The sequence below is a fragment of the Panthera uncia genome, chromosome B4 (genome assembly GCF_023721935.1).
Source record: "Panthera uncia isolate 11264 chromosome B4, Puncia_PCG_1.0, whole genome shotgun sequence".
NCBI classification, from domain to species: Eukaryota; Metazoa; Chordata; class Mammalia; order Carnivora; family Felidae; genus Panthera; species Panthera uncia.
In genome coordinates this window covers 88,078,753-88,097,719 of record NC_064809.1, presented here as the reverse complement: position 1 = coordinate 88,097,719, position 18,967 = coordinate 88,078,753, and the positions used below count along the sequence as shown (strand labels likewise).

General features: G+C 38.9%; 2 long non-coding RNA genes across 5 annotated transcripts in view; one reads left to right on the top strand and one right to left on the bottom strand.

Moving 5' to 3' along the window:
* The window catches only part of LOC125919307 (uncharacterized), a 33,837-nt gene that overhangs the window by 8,994 nt on the left and 5,876 nt on the right, over positions 1 to 18,967 (top strand). For 2 of the 4 annotated variants that reach the window (XR_007456715.1, XR_007456714.1), the window contains exons 2-4: positions 417 to 1,972; positions 6,657 to 6,921; positions 16,563 to 16,707. This is a non-coding gene — a long non-coding RNA (uncharacterized LOC125919307). The remainder of the gene's footprint in view (positions 1 to 416; positions 1,973 to 6,656; positions 6,922 to 16,562; positions 16,708 to 18,967) is intronic. The other 2 variants (XR_007456716.1, XR_007456717.1) reach the window with 2 other exon arrangements.
* Positions 828 to 11,373, bottom strand: LOC125919308 (uncharacterized). The gene is made up of 2 exons (XR_007456718.1): positions 10,706 to 11,373; positions 828 to 1,153 (listed from the first exon to the last, which is right to left on the bottom strand). It is a non-coding gene; the product is annotated as an uncharacterized LOC125919308 (long non-coding RNA).

The following is an 18,967-nucleotide window of genomic DNA, read 5'->3' as shown; positions in this document are numbered from 1 at the left end:
GTCATATCTAGTCTTTTGACTGTACTGATCTGTCCTATTCTCCCTACATTTAAAAGAAAAAAAAAAAAAGGCACTCAAAAACTGTATTCATCAGGCTCTTGCGGTTTGAAGTAACCGTGTGCCCTCAAGTTGCCTCAAGTCACAGGGGTAAAGGATACATGTGGAAATAAGACCTGAGGCTTAACCGGCTTGTCAGGTCGTCCTTTGTGGGCCTGGGAGGTGGGAGCCTGTGCCTTTGATAGGCATCAGGAACCAGAAAAGTACTACCACATTCTGACCACATTCCTATGAGCTTTGTACCTGGATGACTGAGACTTAAATCACGTATTTCACCACGTTTTCTCTAATGTCTTTTTTATTATGATCTTAATACCAACCGCAGCAACATACTACCTTAAGCATTGTTTGCTTTTCAGACAAAGGACCCAGAAGAAGAGGTGACTGCTTCCCCTGCTCCCATCCCTCCCCCTGCCCAGCAATGTGCTGGTAAATAAATGTTGAACAACCAGATCTGGAGGCGGGAGATCTCAGCTGTAACAAAAACCAGTTTATGTGGTGCCAGTGTTCCCACCGACCCACGGCAGAGCTGGGAAGAGATGCGTGCACCAGCTCTTGGGCCTGTAAGGGCCAGCCCCGGCACACCTCTGCGTCAGCTCTTTGTCAGATGCCTTCAGAATGCGGCCATAATTCAAGGTGCACAAACAACCGCAGCTCTTTCTGTCCTGTTCCCACTTGCTGCCAGTCCTCTGTCTACTATCAAATGTCCCCGAGGAGAGAACCTGTCACCATTGTCCTTTTAGGGGAAAGCTCTCCTTGGAGGCTATCTCGGAAGCCACTGAGCAGCCCATAGGCTGGCTACCTCTGAGCCAGGTGTCCTCTCCTGCTCCACCTGTGGCTAGGATGGACGGCTCACATGCTAGACAACATGGTCACCCATGCTGAAGAAACAGACTGCGTTGCTACCTGCTTGGCGGGTTGTGGTCGGGGCGGCCTCTTTCGAAAGGAGTCTGTAAGCACGACAGGCTTTCAAGCGGTGGTCTCTCTGACATGCTGTTCTCAGCTCTTCAGTGAGATCCTCTCGGCCACTACACAGAGCTTTGGGACAGCTTCTCCTCCACATACCCCAAGGAACATCTTGGGTAGATGCCAACAACTGCAAACAGGAGAATGGACAGGTTAGGACTGGATAGGATTCAAAAGCCCCTAATTTAGGGGGAGAAACCCTAAGTTAGTACTTAAGTTCAGTGAACATTTATCAAGTGCCGTTGTTTCAAACCAATAGCGATGATTGGAGAGTAAGGAAATCATGTCATAGGAGGATGTCATAGACGATCCAGGAGAAGGTGTTCCAGACTACACTCAATCCAAACTCCACAGATTCTGCTTTCCTAATCTGAGAAGTAGAACGGCGTGACTCAGCTCTGCCGAGAACACTTCTATATTGGTAGAAGCGTGCCCCTTGCCTCAATGTGCTGGGGTGGGAGTGGGGTCGAGGGGAACTATTCTCAACAACGTGAGGGACACAGAGTCAATGCTGACTGGCTCACGGAGACACTTGAAATCTTCTTTTACACAGTGGAAGCCATCCCTTTTGTTAATTCTGGAGATAGTTGATGTATTCCCACGATGGATGCACTACCCGATTCTCCCAGCTTTGGATATGTGGCTGCGCTACAACAAACAATAACTATTTTGACAAGATTTTCAATATTGTAGACCATTAAATAATCCTCTCTAGACCAGCAAAGCTGCTTGACTGTTAGCAAGATCGTATCACGTAAAGTGATATATGTTACATCAACCATATACACCTACAGAAGAAAAGAGAGCGAAGGGGAAGGAGCGAGAATGAACAGTTGAAACTGCACAGGAAAATTCTGATGGGAGACTTGATTCTACTTTCATTCAGTCTCTTAGTGCTTCTTCTGTCGAGAGCATCTAACCCCACAGTGTGTGCATCCAGTGTTTACAGGTATTTTTCGAACCACGCACAACTTGCCCCTGACTGCAAACTACCTCCTTCATATGTTCAGCCAAAGCAGTTGCAACCTGATCCAGTAGTAGAGGAAATCCCGGCTGTGCTGGGCTTTCTGGGAAATGGCATGTTGCTCTCCAAAATGGTCCCCTTACAGGATTTTCTGCAGTAGTTTAACCTCTGCCTAAATTTCACTCTGCGAGCTGCCATTAGAACTTAATCTCATAATCAGATACAGCTCCACTCAGTAGTCAGGGACTTGAGCTTCGGCATCAGAGAGATCTAAATTCATGCATGGCCTCCACCATGAAAGCCCATGGGACAATAGGCAAGCTACTTAACTTTGCCTAAGCTTTGGCATTCTTTGTTCTTTCTGTAGAATGAAAAAATAAAGATACCACCATGCATGACACTTAGCACAATCCCATGCTACCTATGTACCTATGTCCTTAATAAATATCAATATAATACTATTAACCTTTATCATCACTTAGCAACTTTCAATCACCAGAGTCACTCTTTGCCTTTCAGCTTTATCTGACATGATTTCCTGTGCCTGAAATGACTCATAGTTTCTCTGCACAGCTTAGAGTCCTACATTTGTATTCATAATCACCTCTTAAGGAAGTCAGTTCAGATTTAATAATACATTCAATGTGTGTTTTCTTCCAATACTTTTTATATTTACATCCATGTTTGCTAATAGTAAATATGTTATCAAATATGTTTTTCAGTCTTTACTTCCTCAAAGTAATCATATTAGAAGGCTGCACACACTGATGGATGATTATTCAAACTGTTTTGTGAAAACCACTTTTAGATTTGCATCAAAATACATGATGAAATTTTTAAAATCTCTCCAACATAGGAAAATCATCTTCACATTCATTTATTCAAATATTTACTTATGCTTACCGTGAGCTGGGTAGAAAATAAGATAAGCTGGCAAAGTATTTAGTATGTTTTTTTAATGTTCAAAAACAAATTTTTTTTTTTTTTTTTGGTTTAGTTTTGAGAGACAGAGGGAGGGAGAGAGAGAATGAGCAGGGGAGGGACCGAGAGAGCGACACATACAGAATCAGAAGCAGGCTCCAGGCCCTGAGCTGTCAGCACAGAGCCTGACTCAGGGCTTGAACTCATGGACCAAGAGATCATGACCTGAGCCGAAGTCAGACAGACGCTCAATCGACTGAACCACCCAGGCACCTCTAAAATATTTAGTATGTTAAGGTGGTAACTGCAAATAAGAGAAATAAGGCAGGGAAGGTTGCTAAAAGTGTTGGGGAAGTAACATTAAAGACGTACAAGAAAGAAGTAAGTCATGCTGGTGTGTGAGAGAGGAGGAACAGCAAGCAAAAAGTCCACACCCAAAGCACCCTGCCCTGTAGGAGGACCATCCAGGAGGCTGGCATGGGGAGAAGAGGGTGAAAGGGGACTGTGGTGAGAACATCAAAGGTTGTGGCCCCAGAGGCAATCAGGTAAGGTCTTATGGACCATTTATAAAGACTTTGGCTTCTTTGTAGTGAGATGGGAAGCTCTGATAGGCTTTATACACCAGAGTGACATAGTCTGATTTACATTTTAACAGAGAACTTAGGCTCTTCTGTCAAGGAGTGCAGAGACAAAAGGGGAGACCAGGTGAGAGATAATGGTGATTTGGGTGGGGAAGCAGTGGACATAGCAAAAAGGGATCAAACTGAAGATATATTTGAAATGCGGGGCCCACAAGATTTGCTAATATACCAAATGTAAAGTTTGAAAGAAAGAAAAGAATGTCTCTAAACTTTTTTTCTTTTTTTCCCCCCTGAGCATTACAGAATTGACATTTCATAAGATACATGTTAAGTGTGAAATGGCTTTTAGACACACAAGATAATGTTCATCTGGGTGATTAAATATGAAAGTTATATGTATAGAGAGTGGCTGGGCTGCAGATATAGAAATGATATTCAAGCCATGAGAAGTCCATAGATTTTCTTTTTAAACTGTTGGTGACTATGTAAATTGGTGCGGCCATTGTAGAAAACAGTACGGAGATTCCTCAAAAAATTAAAAATAGAACTACCCTATGACCCAGGAATTGCTCTACTGGGTATTTACTCAAAAAACACAGAAACATTAATTCAAAGGGTTACTTGCACTCTTATGTTTATTATACAATAATATACATTATACAATAGGCAAGCTATAAAAGCAGCCCAAATGCCCATCGATTGATAAACAGGAAAAGAAGAAGTGGCATATTTCAGCCATAAAAAAAAAAGAAGAATAAATTCTTGCCATTTGCAACAACACGGATAGAGCTAGAGAGTATAATGCTGAGTAAAATAAGTCAGAGAAAGACAAATACCATATGATTTCACTGGAGTTTAAGAAACAAATGAGCAAGGGGGGGGGGGAATCATAGACTCTTAACTACAGATGGTTATCAGAGTGGGGGGGTGGGAGTGGGATGGGGGGAAAAAGGGGCTGGAGATAAAGAGTGCACTTATAATGATGAAAAAAATAAATAAAATTATTTTTTTTTTAAAGGTGAGGCTAAAGAGATAGGAAAAGTATGGAGGACTGGGAGGCAAATGAAGTTTTATTTTTATTTTTTTGAGAACACATTTGTGGAAAAAGACAAAACTTAGAACCAAGCAGAATCGATGAATAACCAAATTAAGTTATTCCCTTTTTATGCTTTTAAGTGAGTAAACATAAAATATTAATGATTTTGTGACTTATAAATGAGCCCTGAAACACCCTGATAATCTCTAAATATTTGAGGAATAGTAGCAATGGAACACAGGTATATTCCACCATTGTGACCACATTAAAAAGCCATCCCTATAGGTCAAATGGCCAAACATCCAATTGTTGTGATATGTAACTGACAGCTAAATGACAAGGTCCACCAGACAGAAGGGAATGAGAACATCTCTTCAGGGTTGGGAGAGAAACCTTTCTGAGGCTTAAATATATACAAAGTTTATGGGGCACCTGGGTGGCTCAGTCGGTTAAGCACCCAACTTCAGGTCATGATCTCTCGGTTCCTGGGTTCGAGCCCCACGTTGGGCTCTGTGCTGCTGACAGCTCAGAGCCTGGAGCCTGCTTTGGATTCTGTGTCTCCCTCTCTATCTGCTCCTCCCCCACTTGTGCTCTGTCTTTCTCTCTCTCAAAAATAAACATTAAAAAAAATTTTTTAAATATTGTTTAATATATTGTATCAAAGTTGATTTTATATTTTTCAACACTGGTGGTCCATAAAAGTAGACAGAGAAATCAACTTCAGTTGGCAGATTGCTATTCAAACTCTGGCTATGCCATGTAATTGTTTTACAATTCACATCTCTGGGATTTAGTGACCTTATCTTTGAAATGAAAGTAATAATGCCTGACCTGCTGCCTATCCTGCAAGATGTTGGCAGGAGTTGAATGATATGAGGGGGCTTTCAACCTACTGATGTCTAAAGGAAAAGTCATCATTGAGGCAAGGTGCATGTTTCTAATCTCACCCACTTTTGTTTCTTTGTATAAGCCACAGTTCTTCACATAGCTCAAAGACACCTCTTTTTCTGTTAAAAGAGAAAGGTTCACCAAGGAAATGCATAACAGACACACACAAAATCTAGTATAAAATTGCACAGTGAAAATCGCTTTGGAAAGCAACGGGAGCATCACACTTTCTTGTGTGGAAGAGAAACATAATGAAAACAGCAGTTTTAAAAAATTTAGTGTGTAGCAGGCTATGAGGGGAAATCAGAAGAGTAGCGCTGGGAAGGCCACCCAGGCAGGTGCAGATACCCAGATTGGAGGTAGAGTCCCTAGTCTTAAGATATTAGCAGTAAGACTAGAGATAAACAAGGTGTTATGGTAGGAAAAGAGTTGCCAGAAAAAAATGCAGGATACCCAGATAAATCTGAATTCTAAATGAACACCAGATAATTTTTAGTATATCCTAAGTATTTCATGGAGCATTATTTATAGTTTATCTGAAACTCAGTTTAATTGGGAAGCCTGTATTTTTCATCCTCATATTTTTCCGAGGCAGATTCTGAAATAAAATGTGTGCAGTGTGACCACTGTGAAAGGGAGAGAAAGTCATCAAGAGCTAGTCCAGCTCTTTTCTGGCTCCTGAAGAGATCCATAAAGATGTCAAATAGTTCTTTACAGACCTATTTATTTACCAGCCAGGGCATGAACTTTACTAATGTTGTGGCTTTATTCTATTCTCGATATTTGGGTTTTATACCATCCAGTACAATCTATATGAACGTGTGTGTGCGCGCCTGCTTAACGTGTGGGTTAATCAGCAAAGAAACCACCAGCTCACAGCTGCCTGGAGAGAATTACTGAATAAGAAACGTGAATTGGAGGACCCGCAGTCAGTTTGTCTGTCATCCTCCACCTACATGTATGCATACACATGTACACACATATGCTCAGACAAGGACGTCCCTTTCAGTGGAGGAATAGGGGGAGTTGAAAGATTCAGAGAAGGAAGGCTTTTTGAGGTGGTAATACAAAACTGAAAGCAAGGCAGGCAGGAGCATTCAGGAGGGTGACTTTCTCCGTCTAAAAGGTCCCAACCCTTGAGATCTTATCCCCTGGGAGATGCAAGTGAAAACCCAAAATAGTGCTGCAGAGCTTTAACCTGTATCTCTCCTACTTAATGATGCTGTCTGATCTCCTTTACCAGGTGCTAGTGTCTCACCTGTGGAGGCTGAAAGGTCAAAACGACAAGGAGAAAGCAGTCTGGTTTCAACCCACTCCTTTTGTAAACAGAGGAGCAGACTAGGATTCGGAACTGATGATCACTCGTACCCAAGAACAGCGCATGGTAAAACCAGAAGGCCCACAGTGCATACGGCTGGGGAGCATTCTGGAGAAGACAGGTGGAGGAAATACTAAGGTCAGCCTTGATGATCGACCCGTGGCTTAGCGAAGGCTGCCTCGGAGCAGAAGTGAGTATTGCGAACTTTGGGATAATAGAGCTGTGGAGCGAGATTTGAATTCTACTACTGAATTCTCAACAGTAATAGAATATTGAAAAGGAAAGTCTTCTTTTGCAACTTCCCATAGTGTAATAAGTGCTTCATAAATAAATACTGTTGACTGGCCCTTCAGATGGGGTTAGGTGGATAGGGGATTGTTGAAGGGGGAAGGAGAGAGGTGGTTAAGGGAGGTTTATGCATGTCTAACTCTCATGGGAAAAAACGATGGAAACTATCAAACAGAACTATCACCCACTTAGCTTTCCACAGTGGCATAAAAGGAAAAAAAAGGGAAAAAGAAGTTCTTTCTAAATACCATTATATTCTGCTCCCAGTGGTAACAGATAATTATAACTAGAACTACAAGTGAAATTGGCTTGATTAACGAAAATATGTAATTCTTTGGCATCTAAAGCTCTGAAAACTCAAGATACTTAGTGAAAAGAAACCCCAAAAGACATTTACTATAGTGTTCGAAGTAAAAGCAAAGCATTAAACAATAAAAACATGTTCCAAATGAATCAAATGATGCTCGGCTAATTTCATGTTGCTTCACATCAATAAAGAAAAATACAATAAGAAATCTACACCTTCAGTAAGCCTATGTTATAAATATGAATGAAATAGCTCTGAACTATTTCCAACTTTGCCTCTCAAATTCCTTCGGTCTGACGGTAGAACATATTATTTCCTGTTCCCATACTCCGTGGGAAGTGGCACACCCATTTCAATCTTCGTCATTTGTTTCCTGTATCAGGATTCATGGGAAGAATTGTTTTGGTGCTGCCTACCCTAGGTTGCTCACTCAGGTCCAGAAGCCATCTGGCAATGATTCTCAAACTTTTGTGAGAATTACCTGGAGAGCCCGTCACTATCCTGGGATCTTTCCCAGATAAAGTGATTCAGCAGGTTTGGTGAAGGATACAGGAATCTGCATTTCTAATAGTACCCTAGATGATTCTAAGACAGGTGGTCCACATGTCGTTCTTTGAGAAATTCTGGTTTAACCGGAGTAATTTTCATTTCTACCTTCCAACCGAGGAGGGTAAGTTTCAACCTCTCCTTTCTATAATGCCCATAACAGAGATAGACAGGATTATAGGAAAATACATGAGGGCACATACAACACAGCTTTCATGACCTTTACAAAACATATATGCTTATTCATAATCCAAATAATCAGGAAATTCAAAGAATTTTCATTTTACCCTGTACTGAGGTTCATTATGAAATGAGGCACTGTGGGGCGCCTGGGTGGCTCAGTCGGTTAAGTGTCTGACTTCAGCTCACGTCACGATCTCATGGTTTGTGAGTTCGAGCCCCACGTCGGGCTCTGTGCTGACAGCTCAGAGACTGGAGCCTGCTTCAGATTCTGTGTCTCCCTCTCTCTCTGCCCCTCCCCTGCTTGTGCTCTGTCTCTGTTTCTCAAAAATAAACGCTAAAAAAAATAAAATCTGAGACCCTTGTATTAAGACAAAAAAAAAAAAAAAAAAAAGGAGGCACTGAAAGATTCTGAGCTGCTTCCTGAGCCATCAATGATTAAATTAAGCTCCCCAGAGTTGTAGTGCTGTGAATATTTTATTGTATTCTTTGAAAAGTGGTTTTTTTTAAATCAGAATATAACTCTTAGGTAACTAAAATAACTTAATTCATCAAGACATATCTTTAAAAATTACTCCAGGTAAGTAGGAATTTTCTGTACCCATCTCTCTATTACTAAAATATGATATTTTATCACGATATTCACGATAAGTACATATTTTTTCTGAACATAATGAAAATGGCATACTTCTCTAAACATTTCAGCTACGTGAGGCAATATTTATTCTACCGATCTCCAAATATGATAAGGTTGCCTTATAACTAAATAGTATTTGAAGTACATTCAGCTGCCCTTGAGGAAAACCAGGAAAAGCAATTTTGATTTTTCCATGTTATTAAAGCATAGTGGAAAATGAAAATGGTAATTTTGTATATAATTAGACTGAGTTTTATTTTTTTTTACTTTTTATTTAAAAAAAAATTTTGGGGGCACCTGGGTGGCTCAGTCAGTTAAGCGTCCGACTTCGGCTCAGGTCATGATCTCGTGGTCTGTGAGTTTGAGCCCCGCGTCGGGCTCTGTGCTGACAGCTCAGAGCTTGGAGCCTGCTTTGGATTCTGTGTCTACCTTTCTCTCTCTCTGCCCTTCCCCTGCTCATGCTCTCTCTCTCTGTCAAAAATAAATAAACATTAAAAAATAAAAATTTAAAAATTTAAAAAAAATAAAAATAAAAAATAAATTTTTTGGGGGGGCGCCTGGGTGGCTCAGTCGGTTAAGCGTCTGACTTCGGCTCAGGTCATGATCTCGCGGTCCGTGGGTCTGAGCCCCGCGTCGGGCTCTGTGCTGACAGCTCAGAGCCTGGAGCCTGTTTCAGATTCTGTGTCTCCCTCTTTCTCTGACCCTCCCCTGTTCATGCTCTCTCTCTGTCTCAAAAATAAATACATGTTAAAAAAATAATAATAAAAATTAAAAAAAAAAATTTTTTAACATGTATTCATTTTTGAGAGTGAGAGAGACAGAGCATGAGTGGGGGAGGGGCAGAGAGAGAGGGAGACACAGAATCTCAAGCAGACTCCAAGCTCTGAGCTGTCATCACAGGGCCCGACGCGGGGCTCAAACCCACGGACCGTGAGATCATGACCTGAGCTGAAGTCAGAGGCTTAACCTACTGAGCCACCCAGGCGCCCCTAGACTGAGTTTTATTGAGATATGACATACAATAATTTTTGAAACTGAGGTTTTATTTAAATGTGAAACCATGTAAAATTTACAATGACGAATAACAGAAGGGGTGGACACACAACGCTCGTGGCTAGCTCTTCCAATGTGAGAAGACGATTCAGCCCACAATACTGCCCACAGAAACAATGTCTCCTGCTCACTGTCTGCTTTTCACTCTTCTCTGTTGCTCCTGGTACCTTCCAGGGAGGTACACCATACAACAGAGCCTCATTATTACCGAACGTGTATTGCATAAAATTAATTTCTAAGACTTCTATAGTTAAAAGATTATACCAGCCTTTATGTCTAGAGTCACAGTAAGGAACATTCTAATAACACAGGACTGATTGTGGACAATCATTTTCAAGATTTACCGGCTTCCATTGGTGAAACACAACATCCCAGTCGGGCGCTGACACCACTCTAATGACCGACACTACCCTAGTTCCAGTGATAATTCTTGAACACTATCATAGCTGAGATCTGAACCTCAATGTTATTCATATTGAGAAAAATAAATTCACACTTAGACTTTCTACCTTTTTGAAGCAGAAACACTTGAGTATAAAAAGGAAGAATCTGGGGACAAAATAGTTAGAAAAAAATAACAATAAAATGCATTTCAGAGAGATGAGAAGACTAAAAAGGTATACCATTTCAAAGTAAAATAAAATGGGAGAATATGTTAGTCTCAAAAGAACAAAAACAGTTAATAGTGAAGAACAACAAAAGCTTGTTTCAGAAATGGAAGGAACCACTGGGTGGTTCAGTTAAGTGACCGACTTTGGCTTGGGTCATGGTCTCGAGGTTCGTGAGTTTGAGCCCCACATTGGGCTCTCTGCTGTCAGCATGGAACCTGCTTTGGATCCTCTGTCTCCCTCTCCCTGTCCCTTTCCTGCTCTCTCCCTCACACAAAAATAAGCATTTTAAAACATATATATTTTTAAGAAATTAAAAAAAAAGAGTCATTTAGAAATGAAGGAAGAGGGGTACCTGGGTGGCTCAGTCGGTTAAGCGTCCAACTTCAGCTCAGGTCATGATCTCACAGCTTGTGAGTTCGAGCCCCGCGTCGGGCTCTGTGATGACAGCTCGGAGCCTGGAGCCTGCTTCGGATTCTGTCTCCCTCTCTTTCTCTGCCCCTCCTCCACCTGCACTCTGTCTCTGTCTCTGTGTCTCAAAAATAAATAAACATTAAAAAAAAATGAAGGAAGAAGTCAAAACTTAGGTTTCCAAACTGCACCCAATAGGGACACACTAGAGAACTTACCATTAATGTTTATTTTAGGGTTTTGGTACATAATTTTTATCAGATTTAGGAAGTTCCCTTCTGGTTTGTTAAAAATTACTTTTTTACAAAAAGATATATGGATGTAGAATTTTATTAGATGGTTTACTGCATCTATATGAGATGATCATATTTATTTCATGTATTCTGTTAATGTAACAAATTATATGGATTTTTCTAATGTCAAACCAGCCCCGCATTCCTCCTGGATAGATCCAACTTGGTCATGGTGTATACTTACTTGTGTGTTGCAGAATTTGGTTTGCTGGCCATTTTGGTTTGGGGATTTTTGCATCTTTGTTCAGTGAAATCGGCCTAGAAATTTTCCCTTTCTGTTTTCTGCATCAAGGCTACGCTCATCATGAATATCCCCCTCCCCCACCCCCGACCTTTTTCTATTTGCTGGAATAGAGAATATGTAATTTAAAAAGGGAAGCACTGAAGAGATGATAAATTTTGAAAGGTCTCTCTTACGCATGATCACTGTTTGAGTGACTACGTTGAAGAAGAGCAAAGGGATATTAAAAATAAATCACATTTTCAAGTAGCTGCTCTCATAGACCTTGATTTAGAATCCCAACAGGGATATTACATGATGGGCCTTTTACATTGTTTCATTTCATTCTCTCCATTACACAATTATCATTGTTGTAACAATGAGGAAACTGAGTCTTACGACCACTTAAATAACTTGCTTAGGGTCATACAACTGAAGGGTCAAAGCTGAAACTGGAGCATGGGTCTCACTCCAGAGCATGTGCTCTTGAGCACCCCTCCTTTTTTCTTTTCTTTTTGATCCCTCAATGCAGGGATCCAGTGTTTTGGAAGACTTTTCACACACCTGCTGACAGTAATAACCCACAGGTCTGCAGCCAAAATAAACACAGCTCTTTTCCAAAGTGCTGAAATTACAGAAAGTCTAAAATGCCTGAGCTTTGTTGCCAAAGGTTGGTAATGATTCAAAATATACTAATAGGGGAGATCAAATTAAGAAAATAGACTATAAACAATTATGGGAATCCTAATTAAGGTAAACATTTTAAATATATGTAATAAATGTTCATGGAGAAGTTCTGTAAAATACGTATGTAATCCAACACATTGGGCTTCACTGCTAAATTTTGGAGTATCTCCCTCCAATTGCATATATTTAGTATATGCCTTTCACACTAGACACAGTTTTTCATTTCTAACAATTCTGATATAGAAACTCATTTTAGAAGCAAAGGTGTCTAAAAAAAAAAAATTACTGACAAAGTTACAAAAGAAAAGATTGCTATCTGCCTGAAGTCCAGTTTCGGCCAGAGGACCGATGTTTGCTTATCTGGGGGAACTTACCAATTGTGAGCATGACATTTTCTCTCTGCTTGAAGTTTTTTGGATCGTGGTGGTGGTAGGAATTAGAACCACGCTCTGAATGGGGACCAACTAGTTTCTTTGCTGTCCCTTTCCAGAGACAAGTCTACTTCTCATTTATTCTGACTCCGCCTACCTTTATGCCAGGGTCTTCTATCAGATTTCATATCTTGGGTGTTATTTTTATTGTTTTCTTTCTTAGTGCCAGAGAAAATGATGCCTCTTCCAAATAATAGTATCTTAGATGAAATAAAGTATATTTGAAATAATGTACATGCAATTTAAGCAGCCTACAGACAGTATTTTCCATACCATATGTATTCTCCAAAGACATTATTTTAGTGATTACCCAGGATTCCATATTATAATCCATAATCCATTATTCTCATTTTTGTAGAATTCAATTGCTTCTCATTTTTCACAGTATAAGGCTGTGATGAATATCATTTCATGTATCTTCATGTCATTTCTGATCATTGCTTCTGACCAAACTCCTAAATTAAAGCATAAGGTCTAAGGTATGAAGATTAAGACATTTTTTAATGTATTGCCAAATTGACCTATAAAAATGCTCATCACTTTACATAACTACCAGCATTTATATAAGGGGCCTATTTCCCCTAAACTTAAATAATGTCTGCCAAATTTCTTATGTAATAAAAAACTTTCTCAATTGTTCATTAATTCGTATTTATTTCTGTGGCTGGATGTTTCACATTAGTTGCTCATTTACAGCTCCTCATTTGTGGATCATCTCCAAATGTCATTTGGCTATTTTTCTATCAGGATGTTAGTCTTTTATGTTAGAATGATTTTTATTTGTAGAATGCTATTGCACTGTTGGTGGGAATGCAAACTGGTGCAGTAAACAGTGCGGAGGTTCCTCAAAAAATTAAAAATAGACCTACCCTATGACCCAGCAATAGCACTGCTAGGAATTTACCCAAGGGATACAGGAGTACTGATGCACAGGGGCACTTGTACCCCAATGTTTATAGCAGCACTCTCAACAATAGCCAAATTATGGAAAGAGCCTAAACGTCCATCAACTGATGAATGGATAAAGAAGTTGTGGTTTATATACACAATGGAGTACTACGTGGCAATGAGAAAGAATGAAATATGGCCCTTTGTAGCAACATGGATGGAACTGGAGAGAGTGATGCTAAGTGAAATAAGCCATACAGAGAAAGACAGATACCATGTTTTCACTCTTATGTGGATCCTGAGAAACTTAACAGAAGTCTATGGGGGAGGGGAAGAAAAAAAAAAAAAGAGGTTAGAGAGGGAGAGAGCCAAAGTATAAGAGACTCTTAAAAACTGAGAGTAAACTGAGGGCTGATGGGGGGTGGGAGGGAGGGGAGGGGAGGGTGGGTGATGGGTATTGAGGAGGGCACCTGTTGGGATGAGCACTGGGTGTTGTATGGAAACCAATTTGACAATACATTTCATATTTTTAAAAAACATTAAAAAAAAGAATGTTACTGCAAATCATATATGCTGCTGTGTCTTCCCATTTGCTTGTTTTTAAATTTCTTAGAATTTTTAGATGTACTGATCATTTTTGTTTCAATATAACCATATGTAGCATTTTTCTTTCCGATTTCTTTCTTTGTTTCTGTGCTAAACCCTACATCAAATGTTTTCCTCTGATTTTTCTTTTATGACTATTGCTCAACTCTTCATTCCTCCTGGAAATTATCTAGGTATGTGTAAAGGACCAGGAACAAGTAAAAACTGCACAAGGCTGATACTAATGTAAATTGATGATATGATCTAATGTGAAAATAGAACGAGAGTGAATTCAGATTCAGGAAAAAGTCTAATCTGCCCCCTCAATCCATTTTCTGCTACAATCTATTTTCTTCCCTAAACCAGATGACTCTGTTTGCATAATGATACTATTCATGTTCCCATTGTTTACAGCTAATTGCTTATAACAGTGCTCCCCAGAATTTTTTTTTTTTTTTTTTTTACTTCATGGCATAGAAAGAAAAGGAAAAGCATTGTACAATGCACAGTTAAATGGGAGAGGCTACATAACAGCTGCCAGAGTTAAGGAGGCCTTGAGCTCCACCACTCAAAGTGCACGTTAGCACATCCGTAACCTGTGGCATAACACTTGAGAAGGTTTGTTACGGAAGGGCTAGGCTACTTATCAGGTTCCTCTGATAAGATTTCCTTCTCTGCAGATATGTTGCTAGGCTTCTGTAAAATAGATGCTGGTAGTGATGTAGAGAAGCCCAACTATGACTGTCAAATAAAAAAGAAAGCCCTGGGGTGCCTGGGTGGCTCAGTCGGTTAAGCGTCCGACTTTAACTCAGGTCACGGTCTCACAGTCCGTGAGTTAGAGCCCTGCGTCGAGCTCTGGGCTGATGGCTCAGAGCCTGAAGCCTGCTTCGGATTCTGCGTCTCCCTCTCTCTCTGCCCCTCCTCCGTTCATGCTCTCTCTGTCTCAAAAATAAATAAACGTTAAAAAATAAAAATAAAAAATAAAAAAGAAAGCCCTGAACAAAATAAGCATCAGGAAACTATCCTCCTGCCCTTTTGTTCTGGACCTTGCCATGGCAAGGAGAGGATACTATACGTGACGAAGACAACACAATACTTTTTGTGTTATTGAGGCATATGAAACTTGCAGGACTCAAAGGCCCTGGCATTAGCTACATTAAGGTTCTTAGTCTCTTAATTTTATTGAACGATCTACTTTTCCTGATTTTTAAAATCACCTTAAAAAACTTTTTAATGAAAAAAAAAGTCACCTTTATCATACAATGCTTTTTTAAAAAATATATAATTTATTGTCAAATTGGCTAACAGTGTGTAAAGTGTGCTCTTGGTTTTTGGGGTAGATTCCCATGGTTCATCACTTACATACAACACCCAGTGCTCGTCCCAACAAGTGCCCCCCTCAATGCCCATCACCCATTTCCCCTCTCTCACTCCTCCATCAACCCTCAGTTTGTTCTCTGTATTTAAGAGTCTCTTATGGTTAGCCCCCTTCCCTCTCCATCTGTAACTATTTTTTTTCCCCTTCCCTTTCCCCCATGGTCTTCTGTTAAGTTTCTCAAGTTCCACATATGAGTGAAAACATTATCATACACTGAATTCTTATATACCAAAGTGTCCTCATAACTCAAGTATTCATTGACCATGCAATCTGTTATTGATGTTGAGTCATAACATAAAATACTCTTACTTAAAAGTAAGGGCCTCTTTTCATATCTTTCTCTGCTTTACAGTATCATCTATGTTAATGCCTGTGTTTGCCAGTGTCTTCCAGACTGTCATTCAAAAATACAATGCAAGTGCAATGAAAATTCATTACAAAGTAAGCTAGCAAATCTCACAAAATATGTCAGATTTCATGAAGTTGATAAAGATGATGGAGAACTGTTCAAATCATGAGCAGAGCTAAGAATGTGTCAGTGCAGCTTGCAATCAAAGGGCAGAAGCCAAGGCCAAAAGGGCAACGACACAAGAAGTGTATAAAGGAATGGTCTGATTAGAAAGAAACCCTTACAAAAATGAAGTCTAGGAAATTTTTGAAAAATGATTCAATTAAGGAGGAGAAATCAAACATGAAATGAAAATTAGCATTTCATGTTTCAAATAATTTTGTCAAGAAAAATGCCAAAAGTTATTTCTAAAAGTTAAAATATTTAGAAGTTAACTTCATTATATAGAAAATAAGTTTATTTTTATATTTTTAGCAAAATATTTCAAGTTAGTTTTAGTAAAACTAGTTATTATAAAAATTTGATCCTTGATTTAAGTGGATTTAATGTAAGTGACCTTCTGGTACCAGTTATACTCGATAATTATCTGTTTCAAGGTATTAATTGTCTACTCCTATATTTGTGTAACAGTGTTAACACAGATTTAATTTGCTTTCATATCTGATAGGGCCAGTCTCTGCTTTTCAATCATATTTTAACTTTAAAAACTTACTCTTTTTTGTTTATCCTTTTAGCTGATATCATAGAAATTCACTTAAAAGCCCTAAAAATTAATTTAAATCTATTGGAATCTTTATTGGAATTCATTAAACCTCTTTACTAATTTAGGAAGAATTAGTGTATTTGCTATTTTCAGCATTTCTATCAAGGAAGAATGATATATATCTCCATTTATTTGTTTTCCTTGATCTCTTTTAGGAAAGTTTTCCTCACATAGGTCTTATATATTTCTTGTTGAATTTATTCACAGGTGATATCAGTTTACCTATCTATTAAATCACCATCAAAAAAAGAATATCTCTATTGAACCAAGGCACCAATCACAAGAGTGAGATTACTTTTCTTTAAAGAACACAAGTGATTTTCAAGGACAGGGGCAATAAGGAAGGGATAAGGTAAGAACTTATTTCCAGCAATAGAATGGAACGACAGACTGAATAAACCTCTCATTATAAAATATCTTTTAGAGGCACCTGGGTGGCTCAGTTGGTTAAGCATCTAACTTCGGCTAGGTCATGATCTTGCAGTTCTTGAGTTCCAACCCCACGATGGGCTCTATGCTGACGGCTCGGAGCCTGGAGCCTGGCTTGGATTCTGTGTCTCCCTCTCTCTCTCTGCCCCTCCCCTGCTCGCACTCTGCCTCTCTCTCTCAAAAATAAATAAACATTAAAAAAAATTTTTTTAGATAAATGAATAAAACATCTTTTATACTGGATTAAACATGAAAAACATCCCTTTAAGTCAATTACTGATCTGGCAATAATGTAAGGGAAATTCTTCGAGGCCCATAACAAAACAAAAGCAGAAAATCAAAGATTTGATCAAGTATGGGAGGCAGTTATGGCCCAAAGAATATCTGTTGATGTCTGGTCACCTAGTTTTTAACAGCAGGATATACATTCTTTGCAAGTTCACACAGAACATTCCTCAGGATAGACCAAATGCTAGGCCATAAAATAAGCTTTAAAAAGTTTAAAGGGACTGAAATCAAACAAAATATGTTATCCAATCACATGGAATGAAATTAGAATCAGTAACCGAAAGAAATACGAGGAATTCACAAATATGTGTAAGTGAAAAAAGCTTCTAAATAACCAATGGGTCCGAAAAGAAACCAAAAGGAAATTAGAATACTTTGAGATGAATCAGAATGAACACCCAATATACCAAAACTTACGAGATGCAGCTAACACAGTACTTAAAAGAAAATTGACAGCTGTAAATGCCCATGCTAAAAAAAAAAGAAAAGAAAGAAAAGATTTCAAATCAATAACCAAAACTACACTGGAAAAAGAAGAGCAAAATAAACCCAAAGCAAGCAGAAGGAAAGAAATAAAAGACTAGGGTGGAAAGACATGGAGAATAGAAAAATAATAGACAACATCAACAAAACCAAAAGTTGATTCTTTGAAAATATCAATACGTCAAACTTGTAGCTAGACTGACCAAGAAAAAAGGAGAAAAGACTCAAATGATTAAAATCAGTAAAGAGGGGGCATTACTACTAACATTACAGAAATAAAGATTATAAGGGAATGCTATGAACAACTCTATATACACCAATAAATTGAATAGGTGAAATGTAAAAATTCCTAGGACATAAGCCACTAAAACTAACCTAAGAAGAAAGAGAAATTTTTAATAGACCTATATTAAGTGAAAACATTGACTTAGTAATCAAAAAACTACCTATGAGGGCCAGGCCTAATGACATCAATGGTGAATTCTACCAAACATTTAAAATATGAAATCTTTCCACTTGCCATGACATGGATGGAGCTAGAGAGTATTAGTCTAAGCATTATCTAAGTGAAATAAGTTAGACAAATCCCATATGATTTCATTCATATGCGGAACTTAAGAAACAAAACAAATGAGCAAAGCAGTGGGGGGGGGGGGGGGGGGGGACCAGGCATAAACCATTTCCTCATCAGAATTTCTTAAATGTCACAGTGAAAAAGAAAGAAAGTTATTTCAAAAATATGTAAGCGAAAAATCTTAATCAGGAAATGCAAATTAACCTCACATAGGGCACCTTTATACCCAGGATTGTCAACCTTGAATGTGCCATCAGGATCACCTGAAGGATTTGTGAAAACACAGATTACTAGGCCCCAACTCCAAAGTTTCTGATTCAACAAGTCTAGGTGGGGCCCAATAATTTGCTTGGAATAACAAGTTCCCATTCAATGCTGCTAACTTGAGAACTACACCTTTTGAGCATCACTGACCTAGAGAAACTTGAATGTGTGCAGAAGGAAATATGTTCAAGCATAATTGTTCACAGCTACCTTAATTATAATAGTAAAAAACTGAAAACAATCTCAGAGATACTTGAATAAATTGTGGCATATTTCACAATAGAATACTACACAGCCACAATTAATGAGAGCTACGTGCATCTGTACAGATGAATCTCAATGACGATGTTGAACAAAAAGTCAGTGAAGTAAGTATGCATTTGATTCTATTCATAGAAAGGTCAAAAACAGTAACAAACAATATAGTATTTAGAGATACATACATATGTGGCAAAATTATAATGAAAAATAAAGAATTATTAACACACAATCCAGAATAATGGTTATCTGGGAGTCGGAAAGGAGAGACAAGCATCAGGCAAAGGCAGAGATGTGCTTCCAAGTTAATATTCTA